The sequence below is a fragment of the Dermochelys coriacea genome, chromosome 9 (genome assembly GCF_009764565.3).
Source record: "Dermochelys coriacea isolate rDerCor1 chromosome 9, rDerCor1.pri.v4, whole genome shotgun sequence".
Lineage (NCBI taxonomy): Eukaryota > Metazoa > Chordata > Testudines > Dermochelyidae > Dermochelys > Dermochelys coriacea.
Genome location: NC_050076.1, coordinates 15864970 through 15883711, shown reverse-complemented (window position 1 = coordinate 15883711; position 18742 = coordinate 15864970). Strand labels below are relative to the sequence as shown.

The following is an 18742-nucleotide window of genomic DNA, read 5'->3' as shown; positions in this document are numbered from 1 at the left end:
GGACTAGAACCAGAATCACTAAAATGCTGCAGGGAAGCATGTGCTATGGCATTTTTGTCTGAGACAGAAATCTGGTGAGACAGTCTGGTCTCAAGAAATTTCTCACCTCAGGCTTGCAGACTTGGAAAGTCTCAATAAATGTCAAGACTTTTGAACCCTTGTCTGAAATGGACTGTACTTCCCATCCATTTGAAGATTATCCATGATTAATTTCCATGTCCTTTCAGCTAGCACATCCCTAGGACTGTATAATGCATGAGCCTTTGTTTTATGCTGTGGCAGGCTTTCTGGTTATTTGTAACTATTAAGTTAACCTGAGAAGATGGTAAATTTCTTTACTAATAATCAGTAGTGATAGATGGGAGTGTGGAAAGAAGAGAATTCTTGTATAGTTGCGGTATGAAAGGCTTTTCAGCAGGAGGGCTGAAAGAAATATGTTCCCTACAATAGGAAGACGGGGAAGTTTACAGTTCCCTGCTGTTTCATGAGAATATTAGGTTGCTATGACAATATTAAAGATATTAGGATGGTATTTGAGCTGGAGGAAAAAAAAGAATTGAACATAAATTGAGTGCCCTGTTATTGGCCTAGGACGCCTGTTAATATAATTAAGTGTCTCACTTATATAAAACACACAATTAAAAGATGATTTCATTTTGGCATTTTAAAAATTAATTATATTGCGCTTCATGAAAGCAATTTATATAAAGAGTAGCCTTTTTTTTTAAATTGTTGTTAATGCAGTTTATTCCAAGCAGTTTTTTTGCTGAGTAGAATTACAAAGAGGTGCTGACATATACACTAACTACATGCAGGCATGTACAGTTTTCTGCAGACTTGAAAGCATTTCTCTCTTTTCAGGGAGAACTTGCCCTCTGAAGCATATACAATATTATCCTCTAGGAGGGAGAAAACAGAATGGGGTGGGGAAAAATATTCTGCAGCAATTGCAATGAAGCTCTCATTCCCCGACCACGTCACCATTGCCATTTACAGTAGGATCCATAGAGCTGCCTCCCTCATGCAAAAGCGAACTTTCATCTTAAGTAATACTTACTGGACAGCTCTCAAGAATACAGCAGAGCTTTAACTGCAAGATTTGCAGGGATTTTAATGCAAATCACACATTCCTACACCCTGTTCTCCCATACACAGCTGTGAAAATATACCCCTAAATATCCTAAATAAAACTGAAATCGGGGATATGCCTGTTGCATGAAGCTAGACAGTTATAGCCATCTTTTTTTTTTAATGGAATCCATTCATTGGAATGCATACTGTGAACAACCCAAATGGCATAACTCTGCCCCAGAGGTATAGATTTAAGATTAAATATGCATATGAATAATTTTAAAGCATTTAATTTGAATGCATTAGAGCTGGGTATCATTGGGAAAATAAAGACTGAAAATAGTCAACCAAGAGCTGCATAACCATCTCATACATCCTTCACAGTTACTTGTTTGTAGCTTTTATTAAAAATTAGGAGTCACATTCATCCCTGGTGTCACTGTGGTGAAGTCAGTAAAGTTTAGGGATGAAGTTAGTCCAAAGAGTAATTCGCTTTGAACCTCTCATTATTGCCCTGTATTTCTCAGAATTCTTCCCTTATTTGACTCCATTACATTAAAACAGGTTTCTTGTCCTTAGCTTTGCACTTTCTTCCATGCCTCTCTTCAGCCCTGGAATGCCCTATTCCAACTGATCCATAAAGTAGCTAACCCACCCTATGTCAAATCTTTCTTCAGAACCCATTTTGACTGTGATGCCTATATGATACTGCCAAGTGATGATGTAGGTAGATGGCAAGTGCGAACTTCAGTTATTTATCTTGTGTGTTTATATTTGATGATTTATTATTGTTTGTTTTTATAAATTAACTGTCTCAAAACCGTCCAGTATATAGGCGGCCTCTCTAAAAAGCATGTTATTAAGGTTTCTTGCATCCTCTCTTCCTTTTGCTTTCTGAATGTTTGTTAAAGCTGCTGTCTTAAATTAGACCATAAGCTCTTTGTGGTAATGACTTTTACTCTGATTCTACACAGCCTTGCACAATAGGGCCCTGGTTTCACTTGGGGCCTCTAGGCATTTCTGTAGTAGAAATTGATTTTTTTTTTTAAATCTCCTTTCATACCTTTTTTGAAAACTTTGCTCAAGAAGATTGTTATCCAGACACTCTGAAAATAATGTGCTATGAATTGATAATTTTAGTTTGTGTAGTAGAGTTCAAGTGACCATTCTGGAACTTTTCAGCCATTTTTCAATACTTGAAAAATGGTTTGCATAAGTTCTGCTGACATCCTTCCTTTTGCTGTTGCTTTATTTATTTATTTTTTTTTAAAAGACTTTGGTCCCTCTTCATGTCCTCTTTACCTTGAAAGTTGCAGTAAATTCCAAAGTTGGAATATTAAGAAATCTTAATTTACAAAGTGTTATTCATAACTTATTAACCAATAACTCCCACTTATTAGGAATGTTGCTTCTGAATGCATACTGGGCATACTGAGGGAAAAGCATCTGTTTCCCCTGGCTCAGTGCCACCCAGACTGCATTTCGGCCAACAGTGCTGGGTTTTGCGTATTATTTTTTTTAAAGTGGAGTCATTTTCTAGTTTAATATAAAAACTTGTCTAGTAATTGTCCGTACTTCTTATCACCATGAACAGTACTAATTTAGTTTTGCTGACAACAGCTACCTCTGACTCCCACTGCTCTGATGAATCGGTACCTCTCGAGGTGACTGACAGGAGACCCTGCAGCCAGATGTGCTGAATTAGCTTTGCAAGAGAAGGGTAGATTCAGAGATAAAATAATGCCAGTTAAAAAAGGGAATGGAGATAGGTGGAAAGAGAACTGGTGCTATATACTGGCTCTTTCTAGCAAAACATTCTAGTTATACCTCAGGTATATCTAGGGCCTGATTCTCATTTACACTGAGGCTGCTTTAAATTGCTCTGGCAATATAACAAGCCTTCAAGAATCAGGCCCATGGGCTGCATTATTAACCTACAAGATTGCCTAGATGCTGGTAAGACTGTTCTCATTTATTCATCGTTGTGCTTGGTGCTGTACAAATAAGTAAAACTTGGTCCTTGTCCTGATGTTTTTACAATTAAGGAGTCCAATTTGAGTCCTGCTAACTTCAGTGAAACTTAGATGTTCCGCAGTTTACATACATAGGTTAGTTTATTACTAGATTTTCTTCATGAAGTGTTTTATTACACATCGGATGATTGCAATTATTTGTAAGTGAAAAAATAAGAGGTCTTGTATGATAATGACCATATTTTGGCTCAGGTCTGGTTTACAATTGCGTCAGTTTGCTATCTGATAAGTTACACATCAGGGGTTGAGGGTTCAGTACACAGCAGTGTTTGAGGGTTCAGTCTTGCTTTCGCAAAATCATAGACTTAATATAATAGGTCTCTTCCAGCTCTGTTATAGAGCAATTTGAAGTCCAAAACTATTTTGTTTTAGAAGCTACTTCAGTTATCTGCAAGTGCACTGTCTCTTTGAAAGTGTCATCCAAGAGGAGCATCATCTGACCAAGTTATGACCTTATTATTCAACTCTTGAGATTCATTGGTAGAATTTTAGATTGTTGCCTTTTGAAAAATTGCTGCTCTATCTCCAGTCTGGATTGTAGCTGTGAGCGCTCATTCTCAGAACTTCGCACACTGTTGTAAATCAGGACTAACTCCAGTGTGGTCATTGGCATTGCAGTCATGTAAAACTGGAGTGAGATCAAATTCAGCCCTATTTCTTCAACTTCACATTTTATTAATAAAAAGTGTTCAGTAATTACCTTTTTGTTATTGGTTTTCAAGCATCATTATTTTTAATAGTCTGACATTTTACAGTTGTAACTAATATGAAAAAGCTGAGTGGTTTGCTTTTCCTCTTAAGATCCAGTGAATTGCTCTTTTTGCCATGAGGAGACAGATATCTTTTTATTGTTTTCAGTTGAATACATAATTACTGCCTGTTAAGTAGTGGTGTTTTAGTCCACCTCAAACATACATAAAACTACCAAAAGGCATTGCATCTTTCTGTGTTGTACCATTTTGTACATTTTTCTCCATAAATAACTCAGAAAATCAAAGAAGTTATTGGAGCATTTTGCTCTCTGTTGTACCAAACTGAGGTAGCACAAGAGGATGTTTTATCTATCCTGTGTTTCCCTCCTGATATTGGAAGGTATTTGCTTTGTTTTATTCTGAAATCCAGGCAATTAGAGCCTGAGAATGTGACATTTACAGTGGTTCGACATTTCCAGTGATAGAAATTCCAGTGGCTACTATACAGAGGTGCTCCATTCCAGTAGCTGTTCCAGCTTCTCTATGTGAATGCCTATTGTTCAATCCCTGGGTTGAATGGGAGATTTGTGTGAAGTGGTTTCCCACAATAATACAATGTACTACTCACTGTCAATACCACTTCAACCAGGGGGCCAGGCTAACAGTAAATGGCTAAAGTAAAGAAGACTGCCTTGCAAAAAGGTGTGCTGAAAGCAAGTTGTTAATTAAATCTGCTTTATTTATTTTCTATTGCTTGTTTGCTAGAGATGTATATAAACATTTAAATCCTGTGGGGGGAAAAGTAGCTTTTTAGTTAAATTGATCCATGTCAATAGACTTACATCAATTACTGTAGATGAATTATGACTGGCTTACCTTTGAAATTTTGGTGTGATAATACAAAATATTAATAATTTAAATGAGACAAGAAATGTTTTCATGGTCTTAACAAACCAGTTTTACTGGGGAGGAGGGTAAGGTCGGAGGGGAGGACTCTGCATCGCTGAACTATGACATTAATCTAATCGTGACCCTAAATACTTTTCAGACACTAGCTGTGGGCTTAAAAAAATTTAGGTGAAGCATGTACCATATCTGCCTTCAGGTCTTTATATGAATATTACATGTGAGAAACGTGCTTGTCTGTGATATAGATAGCCTAAGCTAGGGGTTCTCAACCTTTTTCTTTCTGAGACACCCCCCCAACATACTATACTCATAGTATAGTAAAACTCCAGAGCCCAGTGAGGGGACCTCAGGGCTCCTGCCTTCAGCTACCATGTGTGTGTTGGGGCCCTCAGGGCTCAGCTGCAGGGTGGGGTGGGCTTGGGGCTTCTGCTCCACAGGGCCCCGGAGCTCTTGGCTTTAGATCTGGGGGGAGTGCCAGGGTTCGGCGCTTCAGCCCCATTGCTCCATTCCTGGCTTCAGCCCCTCAGGGCACTGGGGTTTGAGGCACGCAGCTCCAGCCCTACAGCTCCCGGACCTGCAGCTCCATTTCTGACTTCAGCCCTGCGGGTGGTGCTGGTGCTCCCCATGGCTCTGCTCCGGGTTTCAGCCCTGTGGGGACTTGAGGCCCCACGCTTCAGCCGCAGGGCCCTGTGTCCCCCTGAAACCAGCTTGCGGCCCCCTGGATGAGAACTGCTGACCTAAGGCCCTGCTCAACTTTATGCCTTATTGACTTCAGTGGAAGGCCCACAGTGGCACAGCACTCTTCCTTCTGTGGCTTGCCAGCTCTTTAGCGATAAGCTGCAGAGTAGGATGGTCCTGCATCTTTTCTGCGCTCTTTGGGGTAGTTTGTAGTAGCTCAGAAGAGCAGAGGGGTAGTGGATATGGTTCAGTGTGCTTTTACCCCTTTCATCTTGTGAACTTCTATGGAAGCTGGCCACAATCTTGCCAATAGACATTGTTCTTGTTCTTCAAATGGTTTTTATTCAGGGAGCAGGGAGAGAGGAAGCTGATGAATATCCATAGTTGAGGGAAGTCACATGCAAGGTTATGAAACCTATATATTTTTACCTTTATAAAATAATCAGTTGGCAGAAATTTAAAGGGACATGCCAAAAAGGTCAAATTGATCCCGAGTCAATCTTAAAACTGTTATAATTTGTTAAGCTCCACAAAATACAAAATATTTGAAAATCCAACAACCAACAATAGCCACAGCTGTGTTAGGTCTGCCTGGTGTTAGGTCCGACTAGTGTCTTTATTTAAAGAGGCGGTATGGTGCATCCTGTGATCATTAGAAAAGGAGGAAGAAAGATGCTCTTGTTTGGGAGAAGGAGAAGGGATACAATAGGCAAGGAAAGACTAACTATTTTTAGCTCCTAGAAGACATTTATAAACAGGTAAAGAAAAAAATTCTCATAAGATAGCTTAAAGTTTTATTTGTAGTTTGGCTATCTGTAATTTCAGTGATATAAGCTTATGACAGTTTGAATGACAGTGTCCATTAAGCACTGTTTTCATTTCACAGAGCAACGATGTATCTGTAAAGTAACTGATTTTTCAGAAAAGCAGGGTAATTTAGCTATAATGCTGTCCATGCAAATGGAATGCAGTGAATCCATGGGTTATTTTGTTCAGGTGTTCTCATTATAGATCTTAATTGATTTTATTAGGCCAGATTTGCTCCTGGTGTAGCTCATGGATGTGAATGAATTTGATGCCATTGTGTTTTATCTGAGTTCTTATCCCTTTTTGGCATGTTAATTGTGTAGGGCCACACACACACCAGGAAGAATGTTTGTAAATTTTCAGCATTGCACAAGGTATCTTGGGACAATAGAAAACATGGAAAAAGGCTAGCAGAGTTGCATTATTTCTTTAATGATTAAGGACTCCTCTGCGTACCAGCCTGCTGACTTTGTTCTGGTACTTCGTCAGAGGTATCATACACTGATTAGTTTTAGTTGCCTCATAGTATAATGCCATTTAAACTAATCTCCTCATTCTTAAACTTCTCCTTTCCTACTGTGCTGTTGTAGTCATGGTATTTGCAACTAGTTAACAACATGTTGGATGTTCTCTGTGCCTCCTTCCCGTATAATTGACTTATTGAATGTCAGGTTCTTTTCTAATTACTTTGGCTTCAATAAATTAAATAGTGCAAACATTAGACTGGAAAAATAGATTCTCAAAAATGATATTGTGCACAAAATTGATTTTTTTGCTGGGCTAGCAATTAGAATAGTGTTTAGCGCCTGTGGTTATTGTAAAGTTTCACTGAGTAAATTAAAATTCCCTTCCCAGGGATAGAATGGTGTAACCTAGTTAGATCAGAGATGGGCCAAAGCTGCAAATTTAAATACAGATTTTGCTCCTTCACTCCTTTTCCGAAATTCAAAGTTAGGCATCAAGTTGCTGGTTTATGCCCATTTCTACTGCACCTAGTAACCTATTCTCCGTACAGTAGATGAGATTGAACTGGAAAATGATTCTTTCCCAAATACAGGAGGCGTAATTCATTAATAATGACGACTCTGGCCCTAATTCTGCACTTGTGTGAGTGCTGCCACATTGAAGTCGCTGTTGGATTGGACTTCTAGGGTGGGATTTTCAAAAGCACCTAACTGATTTAGGAGCACAACTCCCATTGATTTTCAATGGGAGTCAGAGGGACTGGTGATCCAAAGTCAGGTGTAGAATATTTGGTTGGAATATTTTTGATTAAACTTTTGTTGTTTTTGTTAAAATATGCTACTTAATGTATTGATTTTGATGAAGTCTCTGAGGGAAAGGTTTCTGAGGTTCAAGTTGGACTTTCCAATGAGAAAGGCAGGCCCGAACTGAAAACTGACTTTTTAAATAAAAAAAAATTGGAGGTTTTGACAAAATTACATTTTGCGAAAATGTTCAAAAGGTTTTATTTTTGTTCCAATGTGGGGGAAAAAACAAACAAACTTCAAAAATTATTGTGGGAAAGGAATTGTTGTCCAATATCCAGCTCTATGTAGGTCCTTTAGACAGTCCCAACCATTATCCCCTTTTAAAGTTGTAATATACCATTTAACCAACTGCATTTTGTATATATATTTTTAAACTTAAACACTTGTTTTCATTTATCTGAGTGTTTTCTACATGGCAGTTCTGATAGGATAATCTGATATTTGTGACACTGTTTTAGAGAAACAATGGCCATTTTCTAAAATGCCAGTTAGTTTTTCAATCAGACATTCCTGCGTCTTATATTCGTTTTGAAAAGAAATAAAGGATGAAGATCAGTTTGGCACAAAGATCTGTCTTATCCTAACCAATCCAATTAAAACATATGAATTGTTACAAATAAGTCTGTCTCTTGGGTTGCTTTCAGATTAATCTACCATGTTTGCAATTAGACAAAGAAAAAATGCTTTTAGATTTAAGTCGTCTTTCGGACAGATGTGATTTAACTAGGGCTAATGAACATACCTCAGACAAGAAGACAAATTCCAGACTGTTTGTTCCCTGTCCAGCCAGCTGTGTGCATACCTCCAGGTACTGCTCATGTCTCAAGAGGCTTTTCCTACATGAACAATTATCACCACTCCTGCTTGCATTCAAGTGGCAAGCCATGGCAAGAGTTTTTCTTGCATACAGCTGCACTTGCTGCAGAGCTGGAGTATACTGTTCACCTGGAATAAAAATAGAATCAATTGTACATGTTGATTTAGATACATTTTGTGAAATATGTTTTTAAATAATAACATCTGAAAAGCGGACTGGATTCATTAACTGGGGTTTGTAAAAGCACTTTGAAGCTAGTATGCGGGTGCTGAGTATTATTAATAATAACACATAAAAGAAGCACTTTAGGAAGGACATAAGCCTTACTAATGGAAAAACTTGAAGTGGCTGGGTGCCTAACGTGCGCTTTTCAGTTCTCTTTCTCCAGCAGAGGCAGTTCAAAATCATCCCAGTTGAAAAGCCCTAATCTTATCATGTTGGGAATCTGACTTCTCTAATTAGCAGGACAGAACTACTGTGCTACCAATGCTCATACATTTAAAAGAACTGACATGCTTCCTAGAAGTGTACTAAACTGTACCAAGGAAACATTCCTTTTTATGGAAGAATACTTTGCACTGCAGTTATTGCCTGTTCAATGCAAGAAAATGAAATGAAATGAATTTTTCCCTTACCAATCCTCCTTTTTATTTATTTACTTTTTTTCTTACTGCAAGTACTTCTGGAAACATTTGAGTACTAGTTCTTATGAAGTGTCAGATAACATGTCTCACATATTAAGTCCAATGACTTTAAGAGGACAAATCTTTATAAGCACTGAGAACCTTCCAGGGGTCTTTAGCAGAGGTCTGAACCTTTCAAGGTTTGGCCTCTTTGCAAGTAAGGGTGTTCATTACCTCCCAGGATCAGACACTTAGGGCAGGTCTACACTAAAAATGCTGCAGCCCTCCCATCGACAGAGCACTGTCTACACCGCGGGTTAGGTTGGTATAACCATGTCGCTCGTGGGTGTGGCATTTTCACAGCCCTTGCACTGCCGTTATACCATTGTAAGTTTGTAGTGTAGACCTGGCCTTATTTTTATTTATTTATTTATTTTTATATTATCTCTTAATATATATATAATCTCTGTTTTGCCAGCATGATATACATAGCCTCTGATGATTTCCTGTGAAGTTACAGTGTCCATGCTGTCCTTGGCTACTTTTGGGTAGGTGTTGGCAATGAGCAGATCGGAAGGATGTGAATTAACTTCCTGCGGAAGATGTTTAGTGTTGCTGGAATGTAAATGGTGGGAAAGGAGAGTCTTTTAGATTATATGTAAACTATATGTATCTTAAAACATTCAGGTTTCAGAGTAGCAGCTGTGTTAGTCTGTATCCGCAAAAGAAAAGGTGTACTTGTGGCACCTTAGAGACTAACAAATTTATTTGAGCATAAGCTCATGAAAGCTTATGCTCAAATAAATTTGTTAGTCTCTAAGGTGCCCCAAGTACTCCTTTTTTTAAAACATTCAGGTGCGCATTCAAAATGGAGAAAATCCCCTTCCGTCATGTGCATGTATGTGAGAATTACAGCAAACTAGATTATCTTCTTCAGTTGTTACCATGAGAGTGATTTAGTTGTTTTCATTTGAGATTCTATTATGTTACTTTTTTAGCCACTATCAATACTTATCTAAAAGCTATTTCTAGCATCTCTGGGTGGGTCAGGAAGTGCAACTTCATTTGCACAGTCAGGATCCTGAAGCGTGAGTTGGGACGATTACTTTTTAAAGGCAATAGATGTCTTGGGATAAAAAGGCAGAGCAACTTTTGTTGCAGAATTCTTTGAATAAAACTGGTATTTTGGAATAGTATGTGTGGTGGACCCAGATTTGGTTGTTTGGATTTCTTTCTTAGGACAACACAGTACCATGTTCACTTCATCTTGAGAAGTAATTTGCAAAATTTAAAAAACAATTGTTTAAAAGCCATGCATATTAAAGGTAATTGAGGAGGAAGTGTTCTGCAACAATCATCTTCTGTTTTTCTCTTGTTCTGCGGCAATCTCTGGGTTTCTGTGGTGGCAATAATGTACAATCTTAAACTCATATGTGGTGAACTAAGAAATGGGATGATCTAGTGGTTTGAGAACATGATTGGAAGCTAGGAGCTCTTGAATTCTAGCTCTAGCTCTCTGCTGGAGCCCTTCAGCTTTCTGCTCATTGGGTTACCTTGGGCAAGTCGCTGAGATTTTCTTTCCCTGTTTCTCCATCTGTAACATTAGTATAGAACCTACTTGCCTGTCTTGCAGGGAGGTTGTGAGGATTAATTAGATAATGTTTATAAAGCACTTTGAAGAGATATAGGACTGCCTTGTTGGCAATCCCTTGAAGTTCGAGGGTGATTGTCTTCCATAAAGTGATAGTTATTGCTGGTGGATGCACAGGTGGCTAATGAGACCAATCCGGAATCCACATGTCTTGTAACAGTTGGGGCAGACATTTCCCGGTGGAAGGGTTGGATCTGGATTGTTGAGTCAGACTGCAGCGCATTCTTTCCTCTCCCGTTTCTCTGTTTCCTGTTGTCTTTGTTGGATCTCTAAATACTGGAATCCTTGAAATATGCACCAGTGGATTGTGACCTTGATGTGGTGGAACGGCTCGTGTGTTCCCATGATCCTGAGAGCAATGCCATCAGGAGTCTCTGTCATTGCTGGCAGAATCATCTAAAGTAGCAAGGTGTGGAAGGTGAGGTTCCAGATGACCAGTGATACAATTCCCTCTCCCTCTTTCTGCCCACTTAGCAAGTCCTCAGTGGCAGAGCAGGTGATGAAGAGACAGTTCCTCTCAATAGCTTTGAAGGCTGCAACAGGATGAAGGTCTCCAGTCGTCTTGGTTTCCTTGCCTTTTGATTATGATCCTCATCCTGGCAAGTGCTATGTGGACACTGGTGTGCAATGGTGTTCTACATCACAAGAAATTACATACAGGCATCTTCCATATTCAGGTCTGACACCTGTGGTGATCAGCAAGTGTCGTCAGGAACAGGAGAGTGATGACTGGAAGCTCCTTGTTCTGGACTAGCACGGAGTCGATGCTCCCCATACAATGACCAGCATTGTTCACCCTCTCGCCGATCTCCCTCTAGATGTTGGTCCCGGTCGCCGTTACCATGGGAATGCTATCTTACTGCTGGTCCCCCGGCACCGTTCTCCCTGACGCCGGTCTCCCAGGCACTGAGACCATTCTCCCCGGTACAATCACTGATCAGTTATGCCTGGCCAACAATCATGGATAGCCACAACCAGTAAACAGACTCAGGCATCAATGGCTCCTCCTGGTTGCCAGAAGGTGGTTCCTCTGGCACAGAGGCCCAGTTCAGCTCATCATTCTGGTCTTAGCGATGGGATTGGGCACTGGAGCCTGCTCCATTGTCCAGGGCACTGCAGTGGCAGCAAGGCCAACGCAGTGGCCGTGTTGGGGAGCATGGAGTGTTCCCATGATGACGATGCCCCCTTCACATCACTCCTCTGGGGCTGCATAGGAAGCCCATTCCAAGGTCAGGGTAGAGGATCCTGTACCCACCGCTAAATCTCCTCCTGCGGCAGCCAAGCCTCAGTGCCTCCACTGGAGTTGAAGTCTTTCTCATCTTCCCTGGACGAGGCAGGCCTGGGACCTTCCAGGGCTAGACCCCCGGATGATTTTAGGGAGCATCAAGCCCTTCTCCAGCAGGTGGACAAGAACTTGGGGTTGGAAGTGCAGGAGATGACGGAGCAGGAGGATACCCTTTTCAATGTCCTCTTGGCCTCCACGCCCACCCAGGTCGCCTTGCCCATACACGACGGGGTCCTCAAGATTGTCAAGTCACTGTGGCAGACCCTCCTCCTCCATCCCGCCCAGCTCAAAATGGGCAGAGAAAAAATACTTTTGCCGGCCAAAGGTTTTGAGTACCTTTGTACTTACCGGGCTCACTGGTTGTGTCTGTGTCCAATGAAAAGGACAAGCAGATCCTCACCGCTTCCACTCCAAAAAATAAAGAAGTCAAAAAACTCGATTTATTTGGCAGAAAAATTTATTCTACAGTGAGCCTACAATTCCCGATGGCAAACCATCAGGCCCTGCTGGGCCAATATAATGGTAATCTTTGGGGCGGTCTTAAAAAGTTCTCAGATTCCCTTCCTCAGGGTCAGGCTCAAAAGTTTGGCACGCTGGTAGAGGAATGTACTGCGGCAGCGAGATGTTCTCTACAAATGGCATGGGACTCAGCGGCAAGGGTGGTCACGTTGGCTGTGGTCATGCGACGCAGTTCCTGGCTCCAGATGGTGGGCCTCTCCCAGGAGATGCAGGCCTCGATTCAGGACCTCCCCTTTGACAGAGTTGGGCTGTTCTCTGATCAGACAGACGCCAGGCTACACGGGTTGAAGGACACTAAGGCTACTCTTTGCTCGTTGGGCATGCATACCTCCACAGTCTGCCAGAAAGCCATTCTGGCCTCCACTGCCATCAAGACCTTGGCAAGCCCATCAGGGATCTGTAAGAAGAGGGGATGCTAGGTTTAGCCATCGCCGCCCTTCTTCCTCCCGCTTGCCAGCCTAGCCTGGAGCCACTAAACACCCGGGGGGCCAGAAGCGATCATTTTGAGGGTGTGCTCAAGAGCGACACCCCAGTCATCCATCTGGATCCTGCCTATCCTTTCCTCAACCATCTTTCCCGTACCAACCGGCCTTGTTGTGGGTTACGTCAGACCACTGGGTCCTGGACATAGTAGCTCGAAGCTATACCCTGAAGTTTTTGGATACCCCTACTTGCCGACCCCTTGCTTTCCCGTCCCTCTTCAGGGACCCCTCTCATGAGCAACACCAGGTTCAGGAGGTCAACAAGCTCCTGTGGTTGGGGGCTGTGGAGGTGGTTCCTCGGGAAATGGAAGGAAGAGGATTCTATTCCGGATACTTCCTAATCCTGAAGGCCAAGAGGGGCCTCAGACCCATCCTGGACCTGCGTGGCCTCAACAAGTCCCTCAAGAAGACGAAGTTCTGCATGGTCTCCCTGTCCTCCATTATCCCTTCCCTGGATCCAGGGGACTGGTATGCCATTCTTGATTTCAAGGACTCTTACTTCCATGTCTCCATATTCCTGGGACACACATGTTTCCTGCATTTCCTGCTTCGGACCTGAGCTGGGGGGCCCACCCGGGTGAGCTCAACACCCAGGGCCGCTGGCTGCAGCATAATCTAGCCCTTCATATCAATGTCAGGGAGTTCAAGGCAGTGCACCTGATCTGTGAAGAGTTCTTGTCCCACCTGAGAGGCAAGGTGGTGCAGGTCCTCATGGAAAGTACAGCTGCAACGTATTATATCAGCATGCAGGGTGGCGCCAGGTCTTTGGTCCTGTGTTGTGGGGTGCTCAGCCTCTGGAACTTTTGCATGCGGCATGCCATCCATCTGGTGGGCACCCACCCTACCTGGAACCAACAGTGTGCTGGCATGTCACCTCAGCAGAACCTCTTTGTCTCGCCAAGAATGTTCCCTCCATCCGGAGGTGGTCGGCCTGGTCTTCCAAAGGTCGGGGACTCCCTAGGTGGACCTGTTTGCAACTAGATGGAACAGAAAGTGCCACGTATTCTGTTCTCTGCATGGCAGAGACAAGGGATCCCTATCAGACGCCTTCTTGATTCCGTGGTCAGGAACGCTGACATATGCTGTTCCGCCAGTGCCACTTATCCACAGGGTCCTGTTAAAGGTAAAGCAAGACAAAGCTTCTGTCATTCTCATAGCCATCGAATGGCCTTGCCAGCACTGGTTCAGCATGCTGCCGAGTCTTTCAGTGGCCTACCTGCTGCAGTTACCTCTCCGACCAGATCTGCTGTCCCAGAGCCACAGCAGTCTGCTGCCCTCGAACCTGGCGTCGCTGCACCTGATGGTGTGGCTGCTTCATGGCTAAGTATGGATGAGTGAGAGTGCTCTGCTGCAGTCCAACAGGTCTTGCTGGGCAGCAGGAAGCCTTCCACCAGGGATACCTGTGTGGCAAAGTGGAAGCGCTTCACATGTTGGGCCTCGGACAAGCACGTTCGTCCAGAGGCAACCCCACTGCAGGACATTCTGGACTATTTGTTGCATCTTAAGCTCCCAGGCTTGTCGTTGCCTTCGGTCAAGGTACACCTGGTGTCCATTTTGGTGTTCCGTTCTCTGTTTCAGGGCAGGTCGATCTTCGCCCATCCCATGACAGCGTGCTTCCTGAAGGGTCTGGAGCACCTTTAACTGCACGTCCCGTGGGATCTGAATCTTGTGCTTTCAAAGCCCATGTACACCCCCCCCCCCCCACACACACACACCGCTGCTCGAACCCGTAGCTTCCTGCTTCCTTCTGCTTCTCTCCTGGAAGGTCTCATTCTTGGTTGCTATAACTTTGGCCCAGCAGGTGTCCGAGATCAGGGCGCTCATGTCGGAGCCGCCTCATACAGTCTTCTATAAGGACAAAGTCCAGCTGCGTCTGCACCTGGCTTTTCTGGCCAAGGTCGTTTCGCAGTTCCACACTGGCCAAGACATTTACTTAATCAGATGAGGACCACAGTTGCATATGCTGGACATCAGATTGGCGCTGGCCTTCTACATTGATAGAACACACCCAGTCCTACGGGTATCACTAAGGCAGAAATCTCTGATGGCAGCGTACTTGGGTGTGCGCACACCTAGAATGGAATGAGCAGTACATCTAGAAGAACAACAGTTACAAAAGGTAGGTAACCATTTTTTTTTAATAGAAACCAGTTCATAAAGCTAAATATTTAGAAGAACTATTACTTTACTAGGTTTTCATTTTGGAATTCCATCTGCCTTGGCTGGAAGAGGTTTTTTAGTTTTGTAAAAGAGAGAAGGTGGAAATATCATGAATTATCTTGGCTTGTATCATAATTAAAGTGAAGTCAAAACCTTCTAAGAAAAATTAGATCATTAGGCTCTCTCATTATGTTTAAACTCCTCTTGGAATTTAAGGATAACTGTCTTAACAAATTGGGTCACGTTAATTCATCATACATGGAAATTTGTTTTGGATAGTTCTACTTTGTTCTTTTGTGTTTTTAAGTTTCCATCTGTTATCACATGCAACTACTATATGTATCACAAATTTATATATTGAATCAATAAGGAAACTTGAGGGTCATCAACTTATTTTGCGAGAGGTAGGACATTGCATTATGAAGTAGAAGATCAGGTTCACAGTATTGACTAGTAAACATCAAAAGGTTTGGAAGCTTAGACTGGGTGGAGAAACATCCAAAAGCTTGGATGCTTATCTTTACTTCCTTGGTCAAGAAACTGAGCTGGAAACCTTATGAAATTTCTAGTATTTCCTGGATATAACTAGCTTGGAAACACAGCTTCTCTCACTGAATAGTGGTATTTCCATATCCTGTTCCAGCCAAACCCTGGGAATGAAGACACTCAGGAAATATTTTCTAAAAGTTTAAATTTATTCAACCTTTTAGAACCTGAAAAAAGTTTGGGGTTTTGTTTGATTCAGGCTTTGGGTTAGTTTATGGTAGTTCATATTTTAAGGAAAGCAGAGAAGTTCTCATGTCCTGAACTCAGAATTTGTTTTCCCAGCCCCTTGGCCTGGAGTTTTCTTGCAAGTAATGTGCTTGACTTCTTAGAGGCAAAATTGATCACAGTCAATTGTTTTCCTCTTTTTAATCAAGAATCAGTCAGAAAGAGAAACCTAGTGGGTCAGTTTATGAAGCTGGTTCTAAAACTTTAGGGCTTGATACATTAAAGTCTATGGTATAATTTCAATTGGGACTTTAATTGTTGTATTTACACTAAGGCTTTCTGTTGAAAATTTCTCACCATTGTTAAAAAACTGGTGCACTTCCACCTAGTGTAGAGAAGGTTCCTATGGTTGCCAGTGATTTCAACAGCATGCTATCTAACCATGCAGAGAACAGGTCTACATGACTGTGTTGGAAAATGCTGATGGCCAACAGTCCCTTGTCAACAACTAGCGTTGCCAGTATTGGTGGAGTTGCACCAGTATTGGCAATAGGAGGAAACTTTTCTGAAAAAAAGGATAGTGTAGACATGGCCATAGTGAGAATGTAACTACTAAACTTTAAATAATGACATTCAGCAAATACACATCAGCACATTGGTTTGTTGTGCCTGGAGTGGGGGGACATTTAATATGGAAAAATATAGTTTCAAACTACATTCTATATTTAAATAAATAAAAATGGTATTGCATTATTTTGAGATAAAAAAATCTCTTTTAAAACTCAAACTTCCAGATTCAGACTGGATGGATTTGTCATTTATTTGTACATGCATTTTAATGTGTTTATAATGGCTCCTGTCAGCCTTGCAATCCTTTCAGAACTCCTTCATGAAGTTATATATATATATACTTAAAAAAATAAGAATGAATTGAGGACATATGTCCTCTAGATTGGCTTGCCAGTAAATGCCAGAGAAGGCTTAGTATTGTGAAGCTATCCTCTATGTATGATTGATGAACTCACAATGAAAGTCTTCATGGACCAGGGATACAATTAGCTGTTTTATGAATTAATCCACTTTAATTGGAAAACAACTGGTCATGTTTTTTCCTAAGTGATCTGTACAACCAGGACACAAAATGGTTACAGCTAGGTTTTGCAGGGCCTTGGTTCTATTGCTAATCCCCAGCGATTAAAAATGATGAATTGTGGGACCTCCAAAATTGTGAGATTTTAAATAATTTTGGAGTTTGATTATATTCTCGGTTTTGAACTTGTAGGGTTCATGTTTTCAAACTTTTCTCCACAATCCAGAGGGCTAGAAAATTTAAAAAAAATGAAAGCTGAGATTTTCATGTAATCACATGGCTTCAGGATCTGGGGCTTTAAGAGGCCCCTCGGATATTGCAAGACTCGCAGTAAAAATTGTGAGAATTGGCAAAATTGCCTTGGTGAAGAAGGGGCCTCAAGCAGACTTGTGTAGCTCACATGACAAGTAGAGAAGACTTTATCAGCTGCCAGCTTTACGTTTCAGAGCCAAGGAGATTTTGGCAGATGATGGATGGGTTGGATCATCGTGCTTGATGTTGTGAGCAAGGGAGGTATTTGGTTTCCAGATTCCTTTTTTATGTGTGTAGTCACTGTGGGTCAATCAATATGTGGGGCAAATGGTATAGGGTTGTGATATAGGCCCACACTAATGCTTGACCCAGGCCTAGAATGAGACTTAAATACAAAGACATGAGCTTATTGTTTACCTGGTCAATAGTTGATATATGTCTGCATTTTGTTTGTTACGTTATGTTACTCTTCCAAGTTGGTGAGAATTTGTGTTCTATAATTGGGTCTCAGATAAAAGGAGGAGAATCTGTCATTTTGAAATAGATGCCCTCTATTTATATCAATTTGGAGTGACAATTAGAAAAGCTGTATTTTCAGGATAGTGAGAACATCAGAAAGAACTATGTGAATCATGCAGAATTTGGCACCAGCTACATTAAAATAGCCTTTACAGATATATGCCAGAGGAAGGGTAATGGTGCTGAGCAGGACACTTGTTTTAGAAGAGATGTAGATTGGTTCACCATCACTTTCTATGTGTAAAGATGCTTGACATGATAAGAGTGAAAGGTTCAACACTATTCATCTTAAGGGGGTGCAGAGTTTTAAATAGGCACTTGAATCATTCTCAGTACACAAGTGGGTTGTCTCAGTTAATCAGAATATTCACTCATGGTCTGATTTATTCTCTGATCGTTAGGTTGCTCAGCAGCTGACTGGATTTTAATGCTGAGCTCTGGATGGGCTCATTTTTCAACAGATCTAAGTAAATAAGTATATAATGGTGAAGAGAGAGCATATTTCAGTGTCCCATCCATTTAAATTTAAACATGGCTTTTAAAAATCTAAATTTAAATACTAGCAGCAGGAGAGGGAGTGGCTTAGTGGTCTGTGTATCAGGTTGTAAATATCTAGACTCCATGGAACCACAGGTCCTAATCCCGGCAGGGTTGACTCAGCTTCTCACCCTTCCTATAGTAGATAAATTGAATTCCACACTATTTATGTTGTATGGCTCTTGTAGATGGAACTTTAAAGGGCAAAGTTCTGTCTATTCCATGGAGACATTAGATCCTACAACACTCTCCACATAAATAGGTTTTCCTTTGTTTTTTCTCCCCCGGCAAATTTTCCTTCTGCACAGAGCTATTCAGCATTGTGTGTGCCAATTACTTACCTGGCTACTACACTTCACCACAATTGTTAGGTTTTCCTACCTGAATGTTATTGATGCTGTATATTAGTCATTTGTAAGCATTTTGGGATTCTTTGGCATGAAAGTATCAGAGGGGTAGCCATGTTAGTCTGGATCTGTAAAAGTGGCAAATAGTCCCATGGCACCTTATAGACTAACAGACGTATTGGAGCATAAGCTTTCGTGGGTGAATACCCACTTCGTCTGTCATGCTATGTGTCCAACAAAGTGCGTATTCACCCATGAAAGCTTGTGCTCCAATACGTCTGTTAGTCT

At 41.6% G+C, this 18742-nt stretch overlaps 1 protein-coding gene across 1 annotated transcript in view; it reads left to right on the top strand.

Annotated features, from left to right (window-relative positions):
- FNDC3B (fibronectin type III domain containing 3B) overlaps positions 1-18742 on the top strand; it is a 359968-nt gene that overhangs the window by 54426 nt on the left and 286800 nt on the right. The gene's annotated exons all lie outside the window — the stretch shown is intronic.